The 21,478-nt window shown below is 42.0% G+C and overlaps 1 protein-coding gene across 1 annotated transcript in view; it reads right to left on the bottom strand.

Annotated features, from left to right (window-relative positions):
- LOC135114154 (Kv channel-interacting protein 4-like) overlaps window positions 1-15,762 on the bottom strand; it is a 38,864-nt gene extending 23,102 nt beyond the window's left edge. The window contains exon 1 of the mRNA XM_064029904.1: window positions 15,602-15,762. The gene's annotated coding sequence lies outside the window, so the exon portion shown is untranslated. The remainder of the gene's footprint in view (window positions 1-15,601) is intronic.
- Between the last annotated feature and the right edge of the window lie 5,716 nt (window positions 15,763-21,478).

Consider the following 21,478-nt stretch of genomic DNA (forward strand, 5'->3'; position numbering starts at 1 on the left):
CATCCCATTCCTCCCAGTAATGACTCTTCGCCTCCTGTTCCGCTCCCCTCCTTCCCTGTTCCACACTTAACCCTTTCCCACCCGTCCTCTTCCACACACCTGTCTTCTCCCTCCTGCCATGTTCCGCGCGTCACGTTTTCTCCCGCCCTTTTCTACACCAGACTGTTCCACACAATCCCTGTTCCATAGCACACCTCATTCCGTACTACCTGTTCCGCATGTCTTCTGTTCCGTTCCGTTTCATTCCGTTTTGTTCCTTATCCATTCATTCCCTGTCTGCTCCTCCCCCACACAAAAAAAAAAAAAGGTTTGGATAAAATAAAATTAATAAATAAAATCTAAATAAATAAACTCCCTATGCAAGGCTCGGTCGAATAAACCAAACTCACTCTCTCTCTCTCTCTCTCTCTCTCTCTCTCTCTCTCTCTGACCACAGGGAGTCCAGCAGGTAAGGTGAGGTCAGGTAAGCCACACCTGTACTAATGATTTCCGTGCTTAATTAGGCGTCGCTCAAGTTCTCCCCAGCCTGGCTGGTGGGTCATGTTTGTTAGTGAGTGGCGCCTTGCCCTCGCCTTCCCTCGCCTGGCTCATTATAGCAGGTAATGATAAAAGGTCCAGCTGAGGTCACCGAGTATATGCTGCTCTAGTTTGGATTGCATTAACTCCCCTCTCTTCTCCTCCTCCTCCTGCGCTTCCTATTCTTGTTACTGAACCTCGTGCATTTACTCCCCTCTGTCCTCCTCTTCCTCCTGTGCTCCCTATTCTTGTTACTAAATCTCGTGATTCACTAGATAATTAACTTGACAGTCTCAGTCTATCTGTCTATTTGTATCTTTGTCTATCTGTCTGTCCGTCCGTATAAGTTTATATGCTTGAGTTGTGTAGCTGAGTATATAATCATCCGTAATATGGATATTATCTTTCATTATTGTCCTAGCCCCGTGTTTTGAAACGCTACGGAATCTAATTAGCGCTACTTTTAAAGCCCACAGTGATGATTAGTGAGGTTCTCATTGGTCTTTCTTCCTTTGATGGTGCAGGATACTTATTAAGCTGTCATTGGGATCATGGGAACATCCTCATCCTTGGAAATCTCAATGACTGCTACTAGAGACTGTAAAATTTCAAGATAAAATACTGAAACGTTCGAAAACACATTTCTGGACCAGCGATGACACAGGACTGTATTTTATCCACGACTACTTTTAACAAACTGTAGTGAAGTCATTAGGGTTAAGATTTTCTTTCATAATGATGGTGACACTTTAAGAAGGACTCTGCACTTGGAAAACACTTACGAGACCTATGAAATCCCGAATAATCACCTCTTTGGTCTCTGAGATTAATCCCCAGGAGATCCAATGACACTTAAGAATGCGACCTGCAATATCAATAACTAAATCCACGGCAAGATTCTAGGAGAGAGAGTGAGAGAGAGACGCCGACGGTGAAATGAATGCGAAAAGAGAAAAAGGTAACCGGTAAAACCATTAAGAGAGGCAAGTAAATACGGCAAATACTTCACCAGGTTAGTAATACATTTCCACGGCGACGCTGGGCAGGCAATCATTTACTGCTTAAGACTCCGACTGGAAGGAAAAGTCAGGGAGCGTAGCAGAAAGAGAGGGAGAGAGAGAGAGAGAGGAAGAGGGGGTGGCAGACAGAGGGAGGAAAAAGACTGCAAAGAGGGAGCGCGAAGAGGAATGCATGGGAGGGCGCGTGGAAGAGTAGTGGGAGTGTGGGGGCAGGATTGAGGAGGCGAAAGGAGAGGGGAATGGAGAGGGTGGAACTGTAGTGTAGAAATAAAGCGAGAGGGGCGATGTAGGAGTGACGACGAATGAGAGGGAATGGTCAGACAGGGAAAGCCAATTGTGGAGGAATGAGGGGGAAGGGAAATGTAAGGAGATGGAGGAGGAGGAGGAGGTGGAGGAGGAGTAAAAAGAGGATAGCGATAGTGAAAGCGGATAGAACAAAGTGAAGGAAATTTAATGTAGAGATGAAGAATATGAACAGAAGAGAATAAAGGCAGAGGGAAGCTAAGTATAGAGAGATAGGAAGGGAAGTATATAAAGGGGCGGGGAGAGAAAGGTACAGAAAAAAAAAAGTAAGAAAAGGTATTTAAATCTCTTTACATATGGAAGGGAAAGAATTAGTGAAAAAAAAAAAATCTGTTAACAAAGGGGAGAATTGTGCTTTCAGAAGTAAACTGTTTTGCTGACTCTCTCTCTCTCTCTCTCTCTCTCTCTCTCTCTCTCTCTCTCTCTCTCTCTCTCTCTCTCTCTCTCTCTCTCTCTCTCTCAGCATCTTTCTTTCTTTCTTCCCGACTCTCTCTCTCTTTCCTCCGCACGCTTAAATATTTTTCCCCTATTCGCATGACCTCGCTTCACTCTGCCTCCCTTTCCCCTTTACATCAATCTTTTGCATTATTCATTTTTCATCTCTTCTACAATAGCATCACCCTTCACTCTCTCCTCCTCCCATACCCTTTGACCTCTCTCTCTCTCTCTCTCTCTCTCTCTCTCTCTCTCTCTCTCTCTCTCTCTCTCTCTCTCTCTCTCTCTCTCTCTCTCTCTCTCTCTCTCTCTAAAATCCTTGCCATGCCATACCAAGCTAAACACACACACACACACACACACAGTTTCATTAATGTGTAAGGTAACTGGTCACACAATCCAAAGTTACCTGTGCTTATTAACGAGGCACGCACACAAAGGCTAGGTAAACAGGTAGGCCACGGGAGTTAAAGATTACGCTAGGAAGCAAGTCAGGTAAAAAGAAAAAAATATATATACTTGAGCTCATGATAAAAATCCAGGGAGGGTAATCATTATCAAAGAATAGGTCAAGTCGGGTCACAAGGAGAGAGAGAGAGAGAGAGAGAGAGAGAGAGAGAGAGAGAGAGAGAGAGAGAGAGAGAGAGAGAGAGAGAGAGAGAGAGAGAGAGAGAGAGAGAGAGAGAGAGAGAGAGATATTGGGATTTTGGACAGAAAACTAATTACGTTATTTTTAGCCTGTACTATATTGTAATTTTATGTAATGTAGTTGATATAACTCATTATTGTTTATAAGTAACTGTAGAAATAGATATAAAAAGGAGCAAGAACGAGACGAGATAGAGACTTAACGTGTACAGGTAAGGGTGGACAGGTGACGGGGGTCTTGTGGGAATATAAATGATGCATCACATTAAGAGAGAGAGAGAGAGAGAGAGAGAGAGAGAGAGAGAGAGAGAGAGAGAGAGAGAGAGAGAGAGAGAGAGAGAGAGAGAGAGAGAGAGAGAGAGAGAGAGAGAGAGAGAGAGAGAGAGAGAGAGAGAGAGAGAGAGAGAGAGAGAGAGAGAGAGAGAGAGAGAGAGAGAGAGAGAGAGAGAGAAATGAAAAACAAAAATAAAGTAAGCAGTTCCATCAAGCTTCTATAAATATCACTAAACCATTTACCATTTCTTGGCTACGCAATACCCTGTGAATCAATAAGAACACCTACACTGGCACAGCTTGCACTCTCTGACCGCACACTGGTTCGAATCATGCCCTCGCTGACGTGTGGGAGAAAAGTTAACTAGGAGGCCGTGTTTCTCATTACCTGCGACTCCCAATGCGGCGCCACCTTAATGGGAAATACAGAGGGAATCGAACCCACAATACGACTCGCCAGGAACAGGGTAATTGCTGAGACTAGTACAGCTTTTAGCCCCAGAGAGAGAGAGAGAGAGAGAGAGAGAGAGAGAGAGAGAGAGAGAGAGAGAGAGAGAGAGAGAGAGAGAGAGAGAGAGAGAGAGAGAGAGAGAGAGAGAGAGAGAGAGTTGAGGTGTGGCAAACATTCCCCGTAGAGTAAGTGAAATTTGGCAAGCGCTCTCCGCAGACTTTTCCAGGGCTACCACCACAGGAGCACGCACACTGGCAGACCTTTTGGCCCATACAGTTCTATGTTAGGTTTTGTTTTTGTCTCTACTTATAGACACAGACACACACACACACACACACACACACACACACACACACACACACACACACACACACACACAGGCCTAGTGGGAGTTGCGTGTACTTCGTGCGTTAAGATAGAACATCATGGAACACTGTAAGGTAAATCACCATTGTTTATCGCAGTGAAATAGCCAGTAATTATGACGAGAATAATAATTGTACCTAACGTGCTGATAACCCTGCGATGCTTCTCAAGGTCGGAGGGCTTGGGTTTTTAATAATGATTCCTGTTTATGGTGATTTTACTGAAGGATTTTTGTCTGAGCTTTCTTTCTTCTTTAACTCGCTTAGAAAAAAAATATATTACTACTACTACTACTACTTCTACTACCAGCACCTTTGCTACTAACTACTACAACTACTATTACTGATAAGAACAACAATAACAACAACAAATAATAATAATAATAATAATAATAATAATAATAATAATAATAATAATAATAATAATAATAATAGCAATAATAGTAATAATAATAATGATAATAATAATAATAATAATAATAATAATAATAATAATAATAATAATAATAATAATAATAATAATAATAATAATAAATAATAATAACAACCACACCAGCAGCAACAAGAGCAACCACCAATACCTAATTTAAGAGAGTATCATAAGGTTCCTTTTACTTTGAGGTCGGGAGGAAAAGAAAAGAGAGCAAGAGGGAAAGAGTGAATAGAGCGAATGAGTGAGCGAGCAAGGATACGAGAGAGAACTGGAAGAAGAAAGGAAGGAAGGAAGGAAATAATTAGCGAATGCGTGGCAGAAAGAAGAGGGAGCTAAGATGAGAAGATGAGAGGCAAAGAAGAGGGAAGGAGTAGTGGAAGATGCAAGGATAATTTACGAAAGAGGGGAGACAGTAAAGAAGTGAAAGGTGGCCGTGTGAGAAGGTGACTAAAGGGTTATAAGAGTAAGGAGAGGGGAAGAACATGTGATAAAAGCTGAGAGAGAGAGAGAGAGAGAGAGAGAGAGAGAGAGAGAGAGAGAGAGAGAGAGAGAGAGAGAGAGAGAGAGAGAGAGAGAGAGAGAGAGAGAGAATCATATGGAACTACGAAGAACTTAAAGAATAAGGCAAACGAGTAAGAAAGAGAAAAATCAAGAGTGAAGAAACGAAGGATAATAAAGAGAGAAAGAGGAGAACAGTACATGCTATTTTCCTTTACAGTCTTTCCTATCCTACGTAACTTACAGAAGGTTAGAATACTTCATCATATAAATCCTCGTAAGGACCAATTACTTCCCTGATTTCGTTTCTTTTTTGTGTTCTTTTGTGTTCCCTGGGAGGTCATAGTGAGAGAACAGCAAGACGAAGAGTAATTGTTAGTTTGCTTTACATTACCAGTCTCATTTCTCCTCTGCTGTCCAACTTTCTTGCCCATTACTTCATACGACTCTCACTCTCTCTCTCTCTCTCTCTCTCTCTCTCTCTCTCTCTCTCTCTCTCTCTCTCTCTCTCTCTCTCTCTCTCTCTCTCTCTCTCTCTCTCTCTCTCTCTCTCTCTCTCTCTCTCTTTCAATTTGATTTTAACAATGTCTTCTTCCACTTTTCCTCGACCATTATTTTCGTCTTATGTAAATTCTCCAATTTTTTTTTTTTCATATTTTCTCATACCTTTCTTTTACCATTTTATTATCACAATCTCTCTCTCTCTCTCTCTCTCTGACATGTTCTGCGTTTATTTTTCTTATCAATGTTCGTAAATATTAAAGGGATACTGATCTTCACTAGTCTTCATAAATTCTCTCTCTCTCTCTCTCTCTCTCTCTCTCTCTCTCTCTCTCTCTCTCTCTCTCTCTCTCTCTCTCTCTCTCTCTCTTGCAACCTTACTTCTTATCTTTATTTTCTTCACGTTGGATTTGTAATCTTATTTTCATCTTCAAAAATATCACATAAATTTACCGAGAGAGAGAGAGAGAGAGAGAGAGAGAGAGAGAGAGAGAGAGAGAGAGAGAGAGAGAGAGAGAGAGAGAGAGAGAGAGAGAGAGAGAGAGAGAGAGAGAGAGAGAGAGAGAGAGAGAGAGATAAAAGTATGAGGCGACATGAAGGAAGGGAGGGAGAGATGAAGAGAGGGAACAAAGGAGGGAGGAAGGGAAACAGAAGTGACAAAAAGGAGGGAACAGGGTAAATATGAGAAAAGTGAATGCAAGAGGGAATGAGGAACTAGATGATAAAAGCGGTGAAGGAAAGAAAAAGAGGAAGGGAGGCTTAGGAATTGGACATAAACAGAGAGAGAGAGAGAGAGAGAGAGAGAGAGAGAGAGAGAGAGAGAGAGAGAGAGAGAGAGAGAGAGAGAGAGAGAGGGAATGGGAGGCATTTTAAGAACCATCATGGGTGGCAAGAGGAAGATTTGCTTATTTTCGTCAAAGTCACCGTCTCTCTCTCTCTCTCTCTCTCTCTCTCTCTCTCTCTCTCTCTCTCTCTCTCTCTCTCTCTCTCTCTCTCTCTCTCTCTCTCTCTCTCTCTCCACTTTCTTCACTGCATTTCAATACTTCTCACTCGTTCATTCGATCACTCAAACTTTTCCAAACTTTAACTTCTTTTCATCCTCTCCCTTTTAAACCCCCTCTTCTTCCTCGTCCTTCCCCCGTTTCTTCCCTTCAAAGGTTAGGTCTCCTCGTTCTCCTCTTCTACCCCCAGTTCCTCCTGTTGCCCTTCCCTTACCTTCACCTAATTAGCATAATGACATGCTCTACATTTTTTCTTTCCAATGTTTGTAAATTTCAATGTTCGTAAATATTATAGGGATACTAATCTTCACTTTCTCTCTCTCTCTCTCTCTCTCTCTCTCTCTCTCTCTCTCTCTCTCTCTCTCTCTCTCTCTCTCTCTCTCTCTCTCTCTCTCTCTTTGATTACGTCTCTTTGATTATGTCTCCATACTTAACCTTCCTCTTTTTCTCTCCCCATTTATTTCCACACCTCTTTCCGTTCACCTTACTGTTTATGTCTCCTTTTTAAGTCTCACTTTACCTCGTTCTTTCTTCCATTCCTCCCATCACCTCTTTCTCCATCTTGTATTCCAATTCTTTTTTCCATTTTTATATATTCCCTTTTTTATTTTACCTTTTGTTACTTACATTTCCTTTCATCCTTTCGTTTATGTGTATGCGTGTATGTCTGCCTATCTGCCTGCCTGCCTGCCTGCCTGCCTGCCTGTCTATCTGCTTGCTTCCTTGCCTGCTTGCCTGCCTGCTTGCCTGCTTGTCTGCTTGCTTGCTTGCTTGCCTGCCTGCCTGTCTGTACGTCTGCTTGCCTTCCTACTTGCCTGCCTGTCTGCCTGCCTGCCTGTCTGCCTGCTTGCCTGCCTGCCTGCCTGCCTGCCTGTCTGTCTGTATGTCTGCCTGCCTGCTTGTCTCCTCCTTCCATCCAAAATTAGATTCATCATACTTGTGTCCACATAATGCGCGTTCCCTAAACCACCATCATGACAAGGGGCTGGGAGTAAGGAGGGGGAGATAGAGGTTTCCAGCGCATATGATTTAACCTCGGTCACGGTAAATATATAATGTTGACCTTCATAAAGTTTGCTCCTGCCTGATGCATTGATCCCATTCATCTTTACTTTTTTTTTTTTATATAAATTCTCTCTCTCTCTCTCTCTCTCTCTCTCTCTCTCTCTCTCTCTCTCTCTCTCTCTCTCTCTCTCTCTCTCTCATCGTTTATGTCTCCATGTTTCTTCCTTTCTTCTCTTGCCTCTATTTTCCTTCCTTTTCTCTTTTTCTTTTTCTCTTTCTCTTTTCCCTTCATTCCTCTCTTCACTTCTTCCCTTATCTTTCGCATCCCCTTCCCAATTTTTTTCTCTAACCACTTCCTCTCCCTTCCTCCCTCTATGTCTTCCTTAACTTTTATTTCTCCTCCCCCTTCCTCTACTTTTCATCTTACCCGTTTATTCTCTCTCTCTCTCTGTCACTCATTTCTGCCTATGCTCACAAAGGAAGGGACGCATTTCCTCCCTGAGTTAAACTTAATGGGATACTCGTTCAAGCAGGTTACTGATTCAATATATGTTAGCATATAGATAGCTTGTTGAGGGAGAAGGAAGAAGAGGAGGAGGAGGAGGAGGAGGAGGAGGAGGAGGAGAAGTTTGCTTTCTCTCCTTCACTCTTTCTGTGTGTGTGTGTGTGTGTGTGTGTGTGTGTGTGTGTGTGTGTGTTTTCTTCCTCTTTCTTCCTCAATCATTTTCCTCTTAACTTCTTCAATCTTTCCCAACCTTCCCTTCACTCTTTTTTTTTCTCTCTCTTAACCTACCATATCATTCTCTCTCTCTCTCTCTCTCTCTCTCTCTCTCTCTCTCTCTCTCTCTCTCTCTCTCTCTCTCTCTCTCTCTCTCTCTCCCCCTCGTACAAATAAACGAAAGCAAATATACACGATAACAAGAAGATTTCAAGGTGCAGCTCACTGGTATCGAAGTGAAAACGAGCAAAAATTTACAAAAAAAAAAAAAAATCAACTTATTCCCAGAAAGCTTTAAATCAAGACTTTTCCAGCCACCAAGTTGTTGAGGTGCAAGAGAGGCAGTGAAGGGAGAGATGGACGAGGCGACGAGAACTGATTTTTTTCTTCGGTACATAAAATTCAAGGGTGTTTTCGTGGCAGTCTTGCTTCATATGCACTTGTATTTGATTCTTGTTTCGTTGCTTGCTCAGATTTCAAGCACAAGCAGCCGAGAGAGAGAGAGAGAGAGAGAGAGAGAGAGAGAGAGAGAGAGAGAGAGAGAGAGAGAGAGAGAGAGAGAGACTTAGTTTGACCCCAAAGAACCCAAGCATCCTGTACCTCCATATCTCATCTATGAAATTAATCAGAAAGGTACTTTAATGAACTAACCCTTTGCTAATTAACCTTACGAAAACTAGTTAATTTCAGCTGGTAAAGATCATTTCACCGAGTGGAAATAATCGCACAGGCATTAACTGAAGAAAAAGTCCTCGTTAACTCATACGTATTTCAAAATAAGACCCCAGAACCTGCACCACACAATTTCATTAACGCCAGCAGGAGCAGCCGCAGCAAATCAAAGGGCTGAGTATTGCCACCAGGAACAAAGCACACCTCTCTTTAGAATCTGGCGACCATTTCACTAATAGACTTGATGATGTAATATTTATGATTGCAAAAATTTCTGACCTTGCATGGAATATATTTGGAGTGATCAAAGCCGAAACCTGATGGCTGAGATTGTCAGGTGAAGGGGAATGAAGGGGAAGGCGAGGAAAAGTGTTTGTGGAAGTGGGAGTGGGAGAGATGGAGGGAGGGATGAGGGGAAAGTGTTCGTGAAGGAGAGAGTGGAAGGTGGTAGGGAGGGAAGAACAGAGGATGAGGAGATGAGGATGGGATAGACAGAGGAGAGACGTGAAAAGTGTAGAAGAGAGAGAAGGCAGGAGGAGGAGGAGATAGGGAAAAAGAGAGCGAGTAGCGAGGATATACATGAGAAAGAGAGATGGAGAAGAGATGAAACGAGACGAGAAGAGAGGGAAGTAAAGAAAACTAAGGGAAGAGAAGATGGGAGAGAAAGGGAAGCAAGACAAATGGAGAGCGAAGAGAAGACACAAGAAGAGAATAAGCGCTTAGCGGAGAGGGAAAAAGAGAAAAACGAAGAGAATGAAGAAGAGAAGGATATAGAGAGGAACGAAATACGGATAGATTGAGAGAGAGAGAGAGAGAGAGAGAGAGAGAGAGAGAGAGAGAGAGAGAGAGAGAGAGAGAGAGAGAGAGAGAGAGAGAGAGAGAGAGAGAGAGAGTGTGAATTGCCAGTCGCTTGCTGATTGGATCCACCTGTCTTAGTTAAATTTAGTCTCACTTCCTGTCCATACGCCCTCGCCTCTCCACCCCCCCAACACTCCTTCACCCTCCCGATTAGTGTGTCAGCTGCAGTCTCCCTGACCCAACCTTTGATTAGCCTTTATGCTTGTCCCTCACTGTTCCTCTCCCCTTTATGTTCTTGCCCTTAACACGTTATCTGTCTTCCTGTTTGTGTGTGTGTGTGTGTGTGTGTGTGCTAGTTTTGTTTTGTGTTTTACGTGCTTGTCTGCCTATTTGTCAGTCTGTCTGTGTGTGTCTTCTTTTGTTTGAGTCTGTTTTGTGTATGTCAGTTTTGTCTGTGTGTCAGTTTTGTCTGTCTGTCTGCTTGCCTACGTTTGTCAATTTGTCTTTCATGTCTCGTCTTTTCTCCTGCCTTCATATATTTCCGCTATTTTTTTTTTCCTACCCACCAACAAACATGTTTTGGTAGTACTTAGGGCAAAATAAGAAGTCATACTTTGATTTCCTATAATATTTGTGTATTATTTCTTCTTTTCTATGTTGTATTACGCTCGGTATGATTTTTTTTTACTATAAGCTAACAGTGTGTGTGTGGGTGTGTGTATGTGTATGTGTGTCCGTCCGTCCCTGTCCCCGTCACCTGTTTACCGATGAAATCCACAGTACAAACACACTCATTGCATGCACTAGAGCAGTAAAAAAAACAAAGTGTATTTCACCATTGTCAACTTTCTATTCGGTGAACAAAACGTATAATTCACATATGCACGGCTCCAGCCACTCTGTCACGTGCAGATAATTCAGCCAACCATTCACCCTCTGGTCAATTTGCAATGCGTGGAGCTACTCACGCAATCACCACCACACGCACCCACGCACTCACTCACTCACTTATTCCTGCACGCACTCGTATATATAAAAATCAGTCCTCTCTCTCTCTCTCTCTCTCTCTCTCTCTCTCTCTCTCTCTCTCTCTCTCTCTCTCTCTCTCTCTCTCTCTCTCTCTCTCTCGTACGTCAACTTGTATGGACAGAAAGAAATGAGATATATTTAGAGAAAGGCACAAAGACTGACTAATCAGCTATATACCCTGTTTGTACTCTCTCTCTCTCTCTCTCTCTCTCAACAGGTGTAAGATACTGCTTTTTTTATACACCCTTCTCCTGCCCTCACCCCTCTCTCTCTCTCTCTCTCTCTCTCTCTCTCTCTCTCTCTCTCTCTCTCTCTCTCTCTCTCTCTCTCTCTCTCAGCACCCATAACCCGCCATTCTCCAGAGCTTTACGACTCCATTCTCACTCCTGCATGGACGAGAAGATAATGAATTACAGAGCCGACTTTCCCCACAACACTGATGAACTTGAGAGGAGGGTAAGGAATGGAAGGGTCATGAGAAGGATGCGAGGTGAAAGGGAGAAGAACGAGAAGTAGGGGAGAGTGGAGTGGAGTGGAGTGGGTGGAGTGGAGTGGAGTGGAGAGAGAGAGAGAGAGAGAGAGAGAGAGAGAGAGAGAGAGAGAGAGAGAGAGAGAGAGAGAGAGAGAGAGAGAGAGAGAGAGAGAGAGAGAGAGAGAGAGAGAGAGAGAGACCAAAAGGTAAAGATTATGAAAAGTAAATATGAGTTTTTTTTTGAAAGATCAGAAGATAAAAAAGAAAATAATAAAGAAAAGATTTTACACCCACGCAATCTCGCTTTGTAGACATGAAGGCCAAACACACACACACACACACACACACACACACACACACAGCAATCCGGGTCATGGTTATTATCTTTCATATCAAGGTTACACTATGTTATTTATTCAGAGGGGGCGTGTATTTGCTTTCCGTGCCTAACATTCCCTCGCCTTCCCTCTACCTTCTCTTCGCTATCTTTTGTTCCAGGATACGATGTTCATTACATTTTTTCAACACTTTTTTTAATCATCCGCCAGACTGTCTCTCTTACGTAACTCAGGCACCCCACGTGACCCTCGTTTCCTTCTCCTTGCCTTTAAAACTTCAGCTGTCTTTATATTTATTTGAGTCTTCCCTGTCTTTCTTCCCCTCCTAACCACTTTCATTCTCTCTCTCTCTCTCTCTCTCTCTCTCTCTCTCTCTCTCTCTCTCTCTCTCTCTCTCTCTCTCTCTCTCTCTCTCTCTCTCTCTCTCTCTCTCTCATAACCTGGGATCACGTCAGCGGAGGATAATATTTCTCGCACACGCAGACACACACACACACACACACACACACACACACACACACACACACACACACACACACACACATTCCGCACATTCCTGCATCCTCTCCCTTCCTCCACCTCACCCACAAGCATGCCTTCAAATTTTTACTCTCTCCCTTTTCTTATACTCTCTGTCCTTTACTTAAAGCGTCTGACGTGAATGGCGCCGCGGAATGCCTTATGGGGCGCTCAAGAGATTACTAGGAGAGAAGGTGACATGGACTACCGCTCCCCTGCTGATAAGAGAAGGGTCATTGAAGGAGGTTACTGGAGGAAGGGGAAGGTTGATGGCATGTGAAGGAATTATGGTTCCAGTGACATATTCTCTATAGTGGATTAGCTAAGAGTGAGGTTTATATGGAAAGAATAAGTACTGTCTTGTAGTGTTTTACGATTATAGTAATATAGTTCTAGTGATGTACTGTATTGTGTTGTGTTGTGTTGGATTAGATAAAAGTGAAGTTTTACATGAAAGAGTAGGTAGTATCTTTCAATGATGCTGCTATTCTACTTCTACTACTACTACTACTACTACTACTACTACTACTACTAGTACCACCCTTAAAAAAAAAAAAAAAACAGGTCTTCCGTGTCCCAATCTGCTTAGGCCTTCCTGTCAATTTTCACTGCCAAGCTCAAAATTGACACTTTAGGAGAAAAAAATACTGAAGAAAATAAAAAGGTGAACAACATATTTCATGCAAGAATAGGACCATCTATCAATCAATCAAGTAGAAACGCAAACACTGATGGCTTTACATAACAACCTCTCAACCACCACCACTAGTAAGCGAGATCATTTATCACTTGAAAAAGTCAGTCAATAGTTATCTCGTATTTCAATTGGTCTTCTACTTGGCTCCTGCGACTCCCTTCATCCTCTATAATTCCCCTGCAGATAAGAACCAACCTCCCCTAACTTTCCTGACTTATCTCCCTCGACATTTGAGGCTAATTGGTTAAATAATATACCTGATACCTGAACTCATATTCTGCTTTTCCTCCAACCATGAAAAAAAATATGTACAAACCCGATTTTTTCTCATACTCAGAATAAAATCTTATACATGGAACAGGGGCGCTGGGTTTTAAGAATATGTATTTATCCAATTAATGACCATATTTTCAAACTTTTCAGAGGTTCACCTGCACTCCTTTTAAATACAATATTTTCAACAAAGTTTCGTGACTAATCAGTGTAACAGGAATTCCACATAATCAATGGACAAAAATAAAAAAAAGATCATACATGAACCTGAATATCTGTGGCCTTTGAAAGATAAGAAAACGAAACAGTTTAAAATACAAATCCATGGTTAGTGAATGACAAAGTAGAATGACAAACTATTGCATATAAATACCCTCCGCTTCAGTATTCTATCTCAACAATAAATAATTCCAGTTACCTGTACCTCTATTTATCACACGAGCACTAACCGTACAAACATCGTTGCCAAACATTATTTCAACTACCTTTCTGATAGAGACAACTTCACAGCATAGGAAAAATAAATGAAAAGGTTTCTGCAAAATAAATTAGGGAAAATCACCTACGAGAACTTGAATATATGTGCCCTACGATAGCTAAGAGAACAGTGTCAGAATACAAGTCCACGGTTGCAATGAATGTCTGACTAGGGAAGAGGCGAGGGTGTCTTGCCGCAGCCGTGGAAAACCATTATACATATCAATCATGCTCATCTCAAATTAACTTTCACATTGATGGAAAAACACGTCCCGAAATATTTTAAAACGCCGATGAATCTTCAAAACTTTCAGGAAATAATTAAACGCGGCATTTTTCTTTCTTTGAGGCAACACACTAACGACCCAAGGAGAGAGAGAGAGAGAGAGAGAGAGAGAGAGAGAGAGAGAGAGAGAGAGAGAGAGAGAGAGAGAGAGAGAGAGAGGGAGGGTAAATATTTGTTCCATCATAGTGAAAGAAAACGGAAGACGAAGTTTGTTGGTCCTGTAGGCTTATCGAGGATGTGTGTGTGTGTGTGTGTGTGTAGGCCTACCACAAATCGAATAATGCTACAAAGTGTCACTGTCGATAGTATGCCACACGTTACACGCGCGCGCGCGCACGAACGCACACACACACACACACACACTCTTTACCTTCCCGAATAAGTTGTCCGTTCTATTCTCTCTCTCTCTCTCTCTCTCTCTCTCTCTCTCTCTCTCTCTCTCTCTCTCTCTCTCTCTCTCTCTCTCTCTCTCTCCAACATAACATTGGTCATAAATTTTTCAGCTGTGTTCACCTCATTTAGCGAGGAACCAGGCAGCGCTACATGTATAAAAACCGGAGCTTAACTTCGCTTGCACCCTCGCAACGACACCCATTTGGAGCTGGACACGTGCTAACGCCGCGAGCCCCTGTGTGTGCGTGTGTGTGTGTGTTTGTGTATGTGTGTGTGTGCTTGTTTTACATTACAAGCCATTAGGACCAACTAGCGACATCGACTCGTGTGGATAATGATTTTTATTTTCATCACGGCATCCAGATTACTGGGATTAAGTTAATATTTTGAACAGCTTCCATGCGCCAGGAATGAAAACTCACAGGGTACTGAAAATAATGGGCAATGAAAATAATGTTCCAACTGCTATTTGCGTACGCAAATAGCAGCTGGAACAATGAGTGATTGATGGATGGATGTATTGATTTAAGGCGCCAACAACGAGGTTACTTAGCATCGTGCATCATAACACTATTTACATGTCTTGGAGATCCTTCCCTGGTATCGTATTCGTAAACACTTCAGCGTCCTACTAGTGGAATGCATAGGAACTTTCAAGAGAGCTTTAATGATCGGCGTGATAGTTTAACAAGTATTCTGTGTCATCAGTAGGATGCACTCCACAAACACGAATGAAAATCGGATTGGTGATCATTGTGGCGTATGGAAATAGTGAGAAAAGGAACAGTGTCTCAAAGCAAAAGCAGTGAAGTACAAAGAGCAGGAGTAGAGAGGAGCATTACAAAGTGAATCAAGAGAAAAACTTCGTGGGTTTTTATCATTAGTGCCTTGTGGGAGGGCTTGCTGGGAAGAATCGAAGAATTAAGAGCACGAGGTAGGTATGACTGAAGTTCACGGACAGTTTACTAGATGACATGGGGGGGGGGGGCGGGCAATGGAGAACGATAAACTTCGTAATGATGACGTGAGGAAAGAAATACGACGTGAGGAAAGAAAGAAGTGGCATTCCATGGTCACCGACGTCACGTAACACGAGCTTCGAAAAGGCAAGGACGCTCTGTAGTCTATTTACACAGTTATAATAAGTCATGGGTTTATACACGGTTCCTTGTAGTTAGAGTATGTGCAATACTTCCTAACTACCATAATAATGAAGACACTAGTGAACTAAATAAATAAAATATGAATTATTGATATGAATGGACAGAATTAAGAGATGTTCCTCGGTCAAACCTTAAATAAGAACACAAGGGAAACTGTAAGAGTCCAGCAGGTATACACGTAACAGCACCTGTACAAGAATAGCTATCTATACCCATCTTACCTATCCACTACCTAGATGAAAGCAACCTATAGTAAACGAGCACATAATCACCCAATAGTTACGTAATCGATGTTTGTTTATGGCACAACACACATACCTGACCATGGTGCCGCCTGGGCTTCCTTGTAACACTCCTAGTTCAGATTTTATGTAACACGTAGGAAAACAAGCACCACAGCTCCACCCTGCACAGCCACGCCGCCCGCTGCCTCTGTCCTGCCCGCCCGGCTACACCACACGGTTGGCAACAACAGTCTTATTCGGTTATTGCTTCATTGGGTCCCAGATGATTCGAGCCCTTTCCAAGCTTATTCGTCCCTTGTCATCACTGATTGAGTCTAAGTGATCTTGTTATGTTAGGCCATGCTAGGTTAGATTAATCTATACATTCGTTCAATATGGTGGAGCCAAAAAAACCAGGCAAGCTTAATGTCTGTATGTACCATGATGGTCTGAATCAGAGAACCATCAAAATTCGAACGGGACAATGTTCATAAAAAAAAAAGTGATCTTCCTAAGCCTTTATTTTAATGCAAAGTCGATTAAACATTACACCTGAAGAAATATATTACCGTTATGATCACAGTAAAGCAGTGTAACGTAATAGAGTAATAATTATTGGCATCTCCAGGAGCGTCGCGGGGGAGAAGAGGGTGCGTCAGTGGCGGGGTGAGCAGCGCAGGGGTGGCAGGGAAACAGTAACATGGAACAGATTATCTAAGAAACTGATGGTTTTTCCCACTAACAGTTTGCATGGAACAGCTGTCATCCGACAATTAACAACTATTATCAAGCCTCTTAATCGGTGCCACAATTCTCATCACAAGAATCTTCAGGGAACGGTTAGTTAATTTGATATCTTGGGTTTTATATAATATTGAGCAGTCGGGGAGAGAAATAAACTTTAAAAAATCAACAACGGTATCGAGAACTGTAAAATAATATAACTAACTATCCAGCTTGTACTTTAAATAATCGAGGCAATCCTTCCTAGAGTAATGCAAATATCAAGAAATTTAAGGACGCATTAAATTTATCCTCAGCGTGTAATGATATATACAAGTAAAGAAGTGTAAGCTAAGTATTGTCAAACTCTCTCTCTCTCTCTCTCTCTCTCTCTCTCTCTCTCTCTCTCTCTCTCTCTCTCTCTCTCTCTCTCTCTCTCGAGTATATTTCTATATTTTTCCATCACTTTCTTGCTTCCTTCCCCACCACCACCACTCCTCACCACCACCACTATCGCCATCACAGCCACAGGACACTAGGAATTCTTGCCACGAAACTTGCCTATCAACTATTTCCCTGAACTTGGTCGGGTGGAATTCCTTCAGCGCCCAATATCGTGAAGGTCTCTTAATATGGACTCAATCACTCACACTAGTCCTGCTGAGAGAGAGAGAGAGAGAGAGAGAGAGAGAGAGAGAGAGAGAGAGAGAGAGAGAGAATGTCAAATCTACTTTAGGTTCGTGTTCTTAAAGCTTTTGTTCTCTCATTATGACAATTTCTAAGGAACAAGGAGATGATTAGTCGAGTTTTCATTGGTGTTATTGCTATACGTGATGCAGAATCCTTGATAAACTATCACTATAATCATAAAAAAATAATTGAAACCTTAGTTTACTTCCACTATTGCCTGTAAAAAGTAATAGGGATACGATATCAATTTTGAGAATACAGTCTTTAAAGTGATGATCATTTAAAACTACAATAGTTATTTATTAAAGAGGAGATTAAGAAACAAATATAGATAGCTTGATTCAGTACACACACACACACACACACACACACACACACACTTCCCGATCACCTTTCATGTCACTTTCTCCATTTCATAATTTGTTTTGCTTAGAGCCTAATCTATTTATGGTTCGCTCGTTCCTCCTCTACCTACCGTGCGTCTCCCCTCCCCCTTCCCCACTCCTTCTCTCCAGCCCAGTCTGTGATTACCTGTTATGATGCTCGCGAACACCACCTGTCACCCCCACGGAAGCCAGAGTTGCCCCCTAACACACACACCAGCAAGGGACACACCGCCCATCAGCTGACACACGTAGATCACACATTTGCTATCAAGTTAGTGTAGTAATAGGAGGGATGCTTGTTATGATAGTACTACTGCTATTGCTGCTATTACTACTACTGCTACTTCAATGATTCCTGTTACTGCAATTAATACTGCTACTACAGTTAATACTACTACTACTGTTACTGCAACTACTACAACTACTGTTACTGCAGCTACTACTACTACTACTACTACTACTACTACTACTACTCTCTCTCTCTCTCTCTCTCTCTCTCTCTCTCTCTCTCTCTCTCTCTCTCTCTCTCTCTCTCTCTCTCTCTCTCTTTCAGTGTCAAAAGTGTCAGAAGTCAAGATAAGTGGATGAGATACCCGGAAATCACGAGGAGACAACGAGCATTCCCTAATCCCAGCGGGCGGCGCCTCCAAGCACGGTGTAACACAACTTTAGCTCGAATCGTGTGAAGTTTTGCGAATTTCTAGCTCACGCTCATTCGTATAAAAATAGATCGCTTAACTTCTTGTCCATTGGGGAAGATTGCACCTCACTTTTGGCTTTCAGTGAATCTCGTTTTTATTTGGATTTTTTTCAGTTGCTTTTGCGTATCTTAGATTTGTATGACAATTTTTTTTTAAGGTGTATGGTGATATTATTATATCTTTTTATGTATATTTTTCAGTGGTTATTTTTTTTTCAATGGTGTAAGGAGATACTGAAACATGAGATGTACGAGTATTTACTATCCTATGTATCATTGGGGAAGCAAAGAGTTCCACGGTGATCCTCCTGAGATAAACTGCTTGAATAACACACAGATGGCTCTCATGTGGGCAGACATCATTCATCTCCTTGGTAGGTAAACTTTTGAGAAGCCTGAAGCCTCCTGCAGATTCCAGCACGATGTAATTTCAATAAAGTAGAAATTTTTAGGCAAACCGAAGATAAACGAGGCTCTGGCTTTTCCATTACTGTGATTAACATGACGAGTATTGGGGTGAGCGACTGAAAAAGCGGGACAAAAAGCATGATTTTGTTTCACGGTCAACGTGATTTATGTTCACTTTGCCTGAATTACCACAGCTTTCCCCGGCAGTGCACATCGTTGTTGAAATTTTGCGAACATTTTGTCACTTTCAATTTTCCTCCATTACCTTAAGATAGTTCTGCCAACACTGTTCGCGTATTTACTTTCTTGCTGTGTACTTCTCTATCGAAATTTTGCAAAGACCTTAACTTTAATTTTCCTCCACTAGCTTCAGATAATTTTCCTAACACTTCTCCCTTTTTACTTTATTTTCCGTGCTCTTTACGGAAATTTCGTGAAAGATTTTAATTCCTATATTTCTCTACTATGGCGACATTTTTCAGTTCCTTTTGCTTCTTTAAGCGCAAACCTGTATCAAAATTTCGTGGAAAGGCCTTAATTCTGATCTTTCGTTCACTAGTATAATATCATTTGGGCGACATTTCTCAACACTTTCCCTTGAATTCCCTCTCTGCGCTTCATCGGAATTTACAAAAACCATAATAATAACATTTCTCACTTTCCTTATTTCCTTGCAATGAAACCATAAAGCAAACCTTGAACTCTCCATACTGAAGATGTGTCTCATTTGGTTTTATGGACGTACTAAAGGAAGAGATGAGAATGATGAGTTGTGACTGAAAAAACTAGAAGAAAATGTGAGATGGAGAGGGGTGATTTGCTGCAGTTACCTCTGACGGGAGCAAGCATCCTCAAGGAGGAGGAGGAGGAGGAGGAGGAGGAGGAGGAGGAGGAGGAGGAGAATAATAATGATAATAATAATAATAATAATAATAATAATAATAATAATAATAATGAAAATAAAAAAATAATATGAAGAAGTAGAAGAAAAAAAAGAAGAAAAATAAGAGAAAAGAAAATATATTTCATGTGTTTATAAGAAAAGAAGAAGGAAAAAAAAACAGTAAAACAATCTTACCTAAGTAAAAAAAAAAAAACAATAAAATAACAAATAATTACCTTATGAACACCTGACTAATTTTAATCCTACACTCAATACTAAACGCACTTGTCATGAGTTCACAAAGAAAAAAATTGAGTAAAAACGAGTCTTCAGCAAACAACACACACACACACACCTACCACCACCACCACCACCACCACCTCGCTACCGCCCCCGTCACGTGATCCTGGTGGTGGTTTGAGCGGGAGGCAGGGCGGAGGGAGTGAAGGTCGCGGGGAGTGGCGGCCTACAGAGCGTGTCGTGCCGAAGTAATCAATCAGGTGTGTAAAGACTTTCGACCCTCCGACCTTGAGTGTCCAATCATGTGATGGTCCCCGGAAGCACGACGCGTGGAGAGAGAGAGAGAGAGAGAGAGAGAGAGAGAGAGAGAGAGAGAGAGAGAGAGAGAGAGAGAGACTCTCTCTATCTCTCTCTCTCTCTCTCTCTCTCTCTCTCTCTCTCTCTCTCTCTCTGAAGTTGTTGTTGAGAGAGTTTTTGTTGTTTATGAATATTAGAAGCAAAATTGTAGCTAAAATGCTGATACGAAGTTAAATATTATCGTTACTTTTACAAGAAACAAACATAAGAATGATGCTCTCCGGTGGTCATGAGAGAGAGAGAGAGAGAGAGAGAGAGAGAGAGAGAGAGAGAGAGAGAGAGAGAGAGAGAGAGGGGGGGGGGATGATGACACTCTCTCTCTCTCTCTCTCCCGGGAATCTATAACTACCTGAGATACAAGCCAATATCACAGGTAATAACACCCTCCCAAGCTGACGTAATTAGGATGGTGCAATAAACACGTGTGCTTAGGTAACAGGTGATTCTCCCTCGTTTCCTCCCTTCCTCTCTTCCCTCTCTTCCTCCCTCCTTCCCTCCCACCCTTCACGTCACCCAATGAACAGTGAGACCATCTCGTTGTAGAGAAATGGACATTGTTACGGGCTATCCTCACAACAAACGTCATAGTGAATCTAACAGTGATGCCACAACGAAGCCTCATCTGCACAGCCATAAATAAAATAAATGATTATGTAATTATTCATAGCTTCTGAGACGTTTTAAAAAGCAAAAGATAAATAGAAACACGTGGTTTGATCATACGTCATATCTGAGTGCCACTGGAGAAGCAGAAATCAACAACAACAACAACAATAACAAAAGCAAGAGAGAAGTATCAAGACACCTCAGAAAACGGATAGGTTTCCTTCTCCGTTCTACTGATATTTTCTTTTCAGGAACGACATTGGAGCGCGAGCTTTATTTCTTATACTTTTTTTTTTTTTTTTTTTGCCCCTAGCCGATTTTCTTTATACCACAACCACCATCACCACCATCACTCTCACCACCACCAACAACCATATTGGGAAACGTAAGGGCGACATAGGAAACCCTAGCATACTGTAATAAAACATTTGAAAACAAGCTCTCCCTAAAGTGTTTATCCTACACAGTTTATTATTTTTGATCTTTATTTAATTACTTTTTTTTGTAAGGACAACAGGAAATCCTATCTTATCGTAATAAAGCATTTGAAAACCACTTCCCTAAAACGTTCACCCTACCCAGTTTCCCTTCTTATTGTGTATCCTTAGACTATTTTGTTTTTCTACACGTGTATCGCAACACCTTTTTACCTCCTGAGTGTACTGCCAGCTTCCTTAAAATGTTTACCCTGCCCAGTTTTCCTTCTCATCGTGTACTACTAGACTATTTTGTTTTTCTCTACGTGTATCCCAACAACTTTTTCCTTCCTGAGTGTACTGCCAGCTTTTGTTTTTCCGGGCACGTTCAGTGGCGGGGGCAAATGTTGCGTACCAAATGGTTTCCTGCGTGAGGCACTGTCTACCCTCTTGGCTCGCCCCGCCCTGCAACCCGCGTGTCCCCTTAAGGCTGCGGTCAGTGCTCGACACTGGTGACCTGCAGCTCTTGCCTTACTGGGGCTATTGATTCAGAGACACCATG

The sequence above is a fragment of the Scylla paramamosain genome, chromosome 27 (genome assembly GCF_035594125.1).
Source record: "Scylla paramamosain isolate STU-SP2022 chromosome 27, ASM3559412v1, whole genome shotgun sequence".
Taxonomy (NCBI): domain Eukaryota; kingdom Metazoa; phylum Arthropoda; class Malacostraca; order Decapoda; family Portunidae; genus Scylla; species Scylla paramamosain.